Below are 7,910 nucleotides of genomic sequence, written 5' to 3'. Positions count from 1 at the left end.
AGTGGAGAGGGTGTCAAATATCCAGTGGCACTTTTAACAAAAATAGGAATGCTAATCCTATTGTCTTGGCCAAATTTTTATTGGGATGAATACATTCTGCCTCCCTGCATTACCCTGAAGTTTCAGCTTAATGCAGGATTCTTCTTTACATCTATTTTAAACTGTCATATGGTGTCATTGTGCAATACTGGAGAGCTGCCATGTTTTTTCCCCGAAGGTAGCTGTATTTCAGTTGTAGATTAAGCTAATCCTATATGTAAAGTATAGTATTCTGGGATCCCCTGAGATGAAAGGTGCTGCCAGAATTATAGAATCTAGAGGGGAAAAGCCTATTATATTATAGCTACATATAGGTATTTTATTTTTACTATTGAGGTTAAAATGCTAGAGGGAGATAGTCCTTTACATTTCCCAAGTGTGGAACAGATTCCACATCTTAAAGTAGTAACACATGATTTATCTGAGTGAGTAAGTGGTTGGAGTAAAGGCTGAGAGAATTCAACCTTTTCTTCACATGAGTAAAGGTTGGAGAACTTAGCCCTGTATTAGTATATGATTATAAAACGTATGACTCAAATCTACAAAGTTTCGTTTCAGGATTACACATAGATTTTTCTGGAAATAGTAAAACTATAAAATCAGTGCATGGCACTGGAGAGTGTCTACATTGTGTTAGATTTCAAGGTAATCAGCGATTTGGGGGGGGGGGCGGGGTTGGATGGGTATAAATCTTCGCAAGACATTATATATCCAAAATTAAATATATAATCTGAACAAGGATTTAAAAAAAGATTTCTATACATTTATTCTAAATTCACTAAACTTTTTACTGCAAAATTAGGTCCTCAAAATAAGATGTAGGACAATGTAGTGACATGACAATTGAATCCAAACACAACAACAAAATGGACATTTTCACAATGCTGCATGAGGTTTCACCCCATCATCCCCACTGATGGGAGTTACTCCACTACAATCTTGTATAACACTCCTCAGTTTTGTCAAATTGTGTATTGCAGGAATTTTGCTGTGATACAAGCGGTGCCAAACCTTAAATCAATCCACTTTGCCACACCAATGCAACGCATCAGAAATTATTCCACAGCCCCTAGACCACAGTGGTGGAGAAAGACTAGTGAAATCTATGCTTGAAATCACCTTTTCCAGTTTGTAATGTACAAACTTTTGTACATTTATTATGACTGTTTTATTGATCATATATTGAAAAACTGGTTAAATCTCTCAGCATGAATAGTTCTAGAGTGGAGCCATAAACAAAGTCAAAGTACTCTTAGAAAATATGTTTTTAATCTTAAACTGTGGAACTGGTTAATAATCACACAATGACCACTGGATAATTTATTCAAGATTAGCATGCAACTGAATTTCTCTGTAAATATTACAGGATCAGTAACTCAAGAATAGGGGAGCTGGAGGGTTCACAGGAATTTGGGGGCATCTGTGTATAGTGGGTATATAGAAGCAGCAGACAATTCAGATCTGGTCCATCTCTTATCACAAGAGTTTTTTAATCTGTAAAGGTGGTGTTAGGTCAAGGAATAAAATATGGAAAGGCTACAGGGCCCTCCCCCCCCCAACAAAAATATAGGTCCACAGTCCTTTACTGCGAGCTCCAGTATCTATCACCTGGTTGGTAGCCAAGCTAATCCTCCTTATGTAACCTTCCTCCCCCTCTCTCTGCTGGAATGAGGCAAGTAGAATCAGGTGTATATAAACCAAACAAATTGTGTTTATTTTGGGGAAACTGAGGTACATAAATGGGAAGAGGAAAAATGCATAAAACAATAACAGAAACTTATTCCCTCTATAGGTACAGTAACTCAGACATCTGTGTCCTGACGCCAAGACCCAAACTAGACCCCCATGGAGTACAAAAGGTAAGTAAACATACAATATCACCCTTCTGATGGTCGCTCAGGACCTCGATCCTTTGGCTTGTTCAGAGCCTCAGGAGAGGAACTCTGAGGAGATCCCTCGATGACTCGTCCTTCTCACTGGCTCCAGATGACACAGCGGCGGACTCACAAGATGACAGCTGGGTGTTCACAGGCGAATGACAACGATGGATGTTAACTGCTGCAGATGGTAAGTAATAGCTGGAGATGGCATTTGTCCAGAGTTTTGATCACCTGTGGAAGCAAACCTGCACGCACCTGCCACTCAGATGGGCAGCCCCAAGCTGAGGTAACTGCTGCTCTTATATAGACTATAGTGAGAAACTCCATAGAATCCCCAGGAAAATCCAGTTAAAACTGGAACTTGTTTACTACTTGAGCCACTGCTGACTATTGGAAAGGGCGGGAAAACACTCCAACTGCCCTCCTGATCACATGACCAAGTCCTCCATTTTAGATAACAAAATGGGTTCCATACAAATACTAATAGCCATACAAACACAGCTTTAGGAATTTGCCCCTAACAGAGGATAGTAAGGAACTTATATTTTCCCTGGCTTATAGTACAAGAGCATGGACATTCAATTAAAATGTATTTGAAAGGTGGTAAATTCAGTACTAATAGAATGAAATACTTTTTCACACTGTGGACTATTAGACTGTGGAGCTCATTCCTGCTAGATAACATTATTTAGCAGGATTGAAAAAGTGATTAGGCATTTTCCAGCGCTTAACAATCCCAGCTGTAATGGTAGTTAAGCATTGGAACAAATTACCTAAGGAGGTTGTGGAATCTCCATCACCGGAGGCTTTTAAGAACAGGTTGCCAACTGTTTAATGGCACAAACCCAAACACCCTTGCCCCACCCCCCTTCCCATCCCTTCCCCGAGGCTCCGGCCCTACTCACTCTAGTTCCTCACCCTCACTCACTTTCACCGGGTTGGGCAGCGGGTTGAGGTGCAGGAGTGGTGTGGGCTTTGGACTTGGGGGTGGGGCCAAGGGGTTTGGAGTTTAGGAGGTGGCTCTGGGCTGAGCCTGGGACAGAGGGCTGGGGTGCGGGAGGGGCTGTGGGCTCTGGGAGGGAGCTTAGGTGCAGGAGGAGGTGTGGGGTCAGGCTCTGGGAGTGAGTTTGGGTGTGGGCTCTGGGCTGGGGCAGGGAGTTGGAGTGCAGGAGGGAGTGAAGGGTCAGCACTTACCTCAGGTGGCTCTTGAAAGCGACTGGCACATCTCTCTGGCAGTAGCTCCTGGGTGGGGGGAGGGGCTTGGGAGTTCCATGTGCTGCCTCTGCCCACAAACACCACCCCCACAGCTCCCATTGGCTGCAGTTCCCAGCCAATAGGAGCTACAGCATCGGCACTCGGGGTGGGGGCAGCGCACAGAGACCCAGGGGCCACAGGGCCGTCCGCTTCCGGGAGCAGCATGGAGCAAGGGCAGGCAGGGAACCTGCATTGGCCCCGCTGCACTGCCGGACTGTTAGTGCCAAAAATCTCCCGGTTTGGCTGCAGTAGCCTCTGGGAGATAGGGATTGATTCCGGGAGACTCCCAGCGAAACCGGGAAGGTTGGCACCCTAAACAGGTTAGACAAACACCTGTCAGGGATGGTCTAGATAATACTTAGTCCTGTCATGAGTACAGGGGACTGGACTAAATGATCTACTGAGGTCCCTTCCAGTCCTACATGTCTATGATTTATATGGATAACCAGAATATCAAGAACTATAATTGTAAATATTAAAAATTAAACAAGAATTTTGAAAAGGCTCTAAAACCACCTGCTTGAAAGTATGAGCCAACTTCTAAGCATTGGGGGTTAGAAGCTACTCCATTTTCTCATTTCCTTGCTGCCTACTGTAGGGCTTCTTCCTCTGAAGCAGCTGGTGCTGATCACTGTATGAGTCTGGATACTGGACTCGATGGCCCCACTGGTTTAGCAATTTCTGTCTGAAAGAGTAAATTTGACAGTTTATAATGACACCAGAAAGTTGCTCTAGGTGGAGGCTGTGTCCTAACACATGTCAAATGGCATTTTTTTGTGAGGTCACTAGGTAGAATATCCCTGTGAGATATATGGAAATTAAGTTGGGGGAACTCTGAGAGGAAGTGCCCTCCATTGCTGTCATGGCTGCCTTGCAATAAAGAAGTGTTAGTTAAAGTTAATCCATTGCAATCTGTCTTTATTTTGCTAATCCACTTATTTGGACTCTGCACATGTCATTAGGTAATCTTTCTGTGGTGCGCATTAAGGAGGCATCCACCATACATTCCATTGTTGTTAGTTTTCTGCATTTTTGTGGTGAGGCACAAGTGCTCTTTGGCATATGTATAATTCATTTATTGGGTGTTCTGAGGCATTCAGTGCTATAATGAACAAGAAGGCCCTGTTCACTAGAAAAAGAGAAGGGGGATCCTCCATGGCCCTTTAAGCACCACACCCATTTGCCCTATATTAAGCTTCTCACCACAGTAACTGTTCAGTCCCCATGCTGTGAACTCCATTTACAATGTATTAACACTTATAGCATTTTAATTACCTCTGAATAAAACTCAATACAATAAACAAACATCAGACATTACAAGCTGTGACTCTATGCCAAGGGCCTCAAACACGGGGCCCCACGGGGTTCTTTCGTGCGGCCCACCAAGCTCCCCACCCCACCCCTCTGCCTACCTCCAGGCCAGGGGTGGGCAACTACAGCCTGCTGGCCGGATTCAGCCCGCGGGATTGCCCCCCATGGCGCTGCGAGCCCCGCGCCGCTCCCTGAAGTGGCCAGAACCATGTCCCTGTGGCCCCTGGAGGGGAGAGGGCAGAGGGCTCCGTGCATTGCTCTCGCTTCCAGGCACCGCCCCCCGCAGCTCCCATTGGCCGGGAATGGGGAACCGCGGCCAATGGGAGCTTCGGTGGGGCGGTGCCTGGAGAAGCAGCAAGAACAGCCCACGGAGCCCTGTGCCCCCCTCCCCCAGGCACGTAGTTCCAGCCGCTTCCTGGAGCGGAGCCAGGGCAGGCTCCCCAGTGTGCGCCGCTGCCACCCCAGAGCCGCTCTAGGTAAGCGGCACCAGGCCGGAGCCCGCACCCCGACCCCCTGTCGCACCCCTCCTGCACCCCAACTCCCTGCCCTGAGTCCCCTGCCATAACCTGCACACCCCCTGCACCCCTGGGGGTGGGGGGCGGAGTTGGGGTGGGGACTTCGGAGAAGGGGTTGGAATGGGGGCTGGGAAGAGGCAGAGCAGGGGTGGGGCCTCATGGAAGGGGTGAAGTGGGGGCGGGGCCAGGGGCAGCAGGGGGGTGTGTCAGTGATGCGGCCCTCGGGCCAATGCACTAGTCCTCATGTGGCCCTCGTGGTCATTTGAGTTTGAGACCCCTGCTCTATGCCATGCAGTTGACTGCAATATAGTCCATATATCATCACATCAGGTAACCAAACATTTTGGGCTGAAATCTATTCAGTTACAATTCTGTAAATCTGAAGTAGTCACTGACTTTAATGGAGTAACTCCAGATATCAAGTGGTATAAATGAGAGCTGAAGTTGGTCCTCTGAATCTTTAGGAAGGGGGTATTTGTGAGTCTCCCGTTTTGTGGGGAGATGAGCCCTTCTACGATATATCATCCAGTTATAGTAAACCATATTGCCAGCTGAGAAAATACTATTGATTATTTGGGGTGGGTTGATTCTTTAGTGGGTTTCAGGAGCCATAGGTTTCATGCCGTTGATGGTGGGGAGGGGATCAGGTCAAAGGGGCCCTCAGTCATTTACAGAAGAAGGAAACCTGAAAATCGAAAACAGCACAGTAAATGTTTCAACTTTCAAATCGTACAATATAAAAATTCAAACTACAATTTATATTTTCTAATTTAATTGCATTGATGCCCAAATGTTTGAGATTTCTGTGCTGCTACGGGCACTAATGGGATACTTACAATAGCCATAAAGAAAGGAGATACTAATTATGGTGTTTAGTGGATTGAATTAAATTCAAATTTCTTTAAACTAATGGTAGAAACTTTAAAATCAATTGTAATGAAGAATGACCTTTCAGCCAAAAAAACTAAGTCAACAGGGGCTTAAGCTGCAGGAAGCCTGTATAAATACTCAAGTTGCTGACTGAGGAGATATCTGAGCCATTAGTGATTATCTTTGAAAAAAGAAAAGGAGTACTTGTGGCACCTTAGAGACTAACCAATTTATTTGAGCATGAGCTTTCGTGAGCTACAGCTCACTTCATCGGATGCATACTGTGGAAACTGCAGAATGCATCCGATGAAGTGAGCTGTAGCTCACGAAAGCTCATGCTCAAATAAATTGGTTAGTCTCTAAGGTGCCACAAGTACTCCTTTTCTTTTTGCGAATACAGACTAACACAGCTGTTACTCTGAAACCTATCTTTGAAAAGTCATGGAAGACGGGAGAGATTCCAGACGACTGGAAAATGGTACTATATTTGTCCATCTATAAAAAGGGAAATAAGGACAACCTGGAGAATAACAGACCAATCAGCTTAACTTCTGTACCCGGAAAGATAATGGAGCAAATAATTAAGCAATCAATTTGCAAACATCTAGAAGATAATAAGGTGATAAGTAACAGTCAGCATGGATTTGTCAAGAACAAATCGTGTCAAACCAACCTGATAGCTTTCTTTGACAGGGTAACAAGCCTTGTGGACGGGGGGAAGTGGTAGACGTGGTATATCTTGACTTCAGTAAGGCCTTCGATACTGTCTTGCATGACCTTCTCATAAACAAACTAGGGAAATGCAACCTCGATGGAGCTACTGTAAGGTGGATGCATAACTGGTTGGAAAACTATTCCCAGAGAGTAGTTATCAGTGGTTCAGTCACACTGGAAGGGCATAATGAGTGGGGTCCCACAGGGATCAGTTCTGGGTCTGGTTCTATTCAATATATTCATCAATGATTTAGATAATGGCATACAGAATACACTTGTAAAGTTTGCGGACGATACCAAGTTGGGAGAGGTTGCAAGTGCTTTGGAGGATAGGATTAAAATTCAAAATGACCTGGACAACCTGGAGAAATGGTCTGAAGTAAACAAGATGAAATTCAATAAGGACAAATGCAAAGTACATCACTTATGAAGGAACAATCAGCTGCACACATACAAAACGGAAAATGAATGCCTAGGAAGGAGTACTGCGGAAAGAGAGATGGGGGTCATAGTGGATCACAAGCTAAATATGAGTCAACAGTGTAACACTGTTACAAAAAATGCAAACATCATTCTGGAGTGTCTTAGCAGGAGTGTTGTAAGCAAGACACGAGAAGTAATTCTTCCATTCTACTCTGCGCTGATTAGGCCTCAACTGGAGTATTGCGTCCAGTTCTGGGCACCACATTTCAGGAAAGATGTGGACAAATTGGAGAAGTCCAGAGAAGAGGAACAAAAATTATTAGAGGTCTAGAAAACATGACCAATGAGGGAAGATTGAAAAAACTGGGTTTGTTTAGTCTGGAAAGGAGAAGACTCAGAGGGGATATAATAACAGTTTTCAAGTACATAAAAGGTTGTTACAAGGAGGAGGGAGAAAAATTATTGTTCTTAACTTCTGAGGATAGGACAAGAAGCAATGGGCTTAAACTGCAGCAAGGGAGGGTCAGGTTGGACATAGGAAAAACTTCTTAACTGTCAGGGTGGTTAAGCACTGGAATAAATTGCCTAGAGAGGTTGTGGAATCTCCATCATTGGAGATTTTTAAAAACCATTTAGACAAACCGCTGTCAGGGATGGTCTAGAGAATACTTAGTCCTGCCATGAGTGCAGAGGACTGGACTAGATGACCTCTCGAGGTCCCTTCCAGTTCTGTGATTTTGGGCATTTGGAAGGGAGACCTTAACCCCTTACTTCTCATTTCCCATTGCAAGGTGCTGTCTGGAGTAACTCTGCATTTGCAGTCAGGATTGAAAATATTCTTCAATTTTCCACAGCTTGATGCCATTTTGAAGGCTGTGGGGCTGATCTGTAATAATTCTTGAAA

The 7,910-nt window shown here is 44.8% G+C and overlaps 2 long non-coding RNA genes across 2 annotated transcripts in view; one reads left to right on the top strand and one right to left on the bottom strand.

The window, feature by feature from the left end:
- Window positions 1–1,858: 1,858 nt before the first annotated feature.
- Window positions 1,859–7,910, top strand: part of LOC142000697 (uncharacterized) — a 50,300-nt gene continuing 44,248 nt past the window's right edge. The window contains exons 1-2 of the long non-coding RNA XR_012642310.1: window positions 1,859–1,898; window positions 2,026–2,106. This is a non-coding gene — a long non-coding RNA (uncharacterized LOC142000697). The remainder of the gene's footprint in view (window positions 1,899–2,025; window positions 2,107–7,910) is intronic.
- Window positions 5,546–7,910, bottom strand: part of LOC141974353 (uncharacterized) — a 31,596-nt gene continuing 29,231 nt past the window's right edge. The window contains exon 3 of the long non-coding RNA XR_012635735.1: window positions 5,546–5,684. This is a non-coding gene — a long non-coding RNA (uncharacterized LOC141974353). The remainder of the gene's footprint in view (window positions 5,685–7,910) is intronic.

This window comes from Natator depressus, chromosome 18 (assembly GCF_965152275.1).
Source record: "Natator depressus isolate rNatDep1 chromosome 18, rNatDep2.hap1, whole genome shotgun sequence".
NCBI lineage: Eukaryota > Metazoa > Chordata > Testudines > Cheloniidae > Natator > Natator depressus.
Note: the sequence above shows the minus strand (reverse complement) of the source record. Positions and strands in the feature narration are given on the sequence as shown.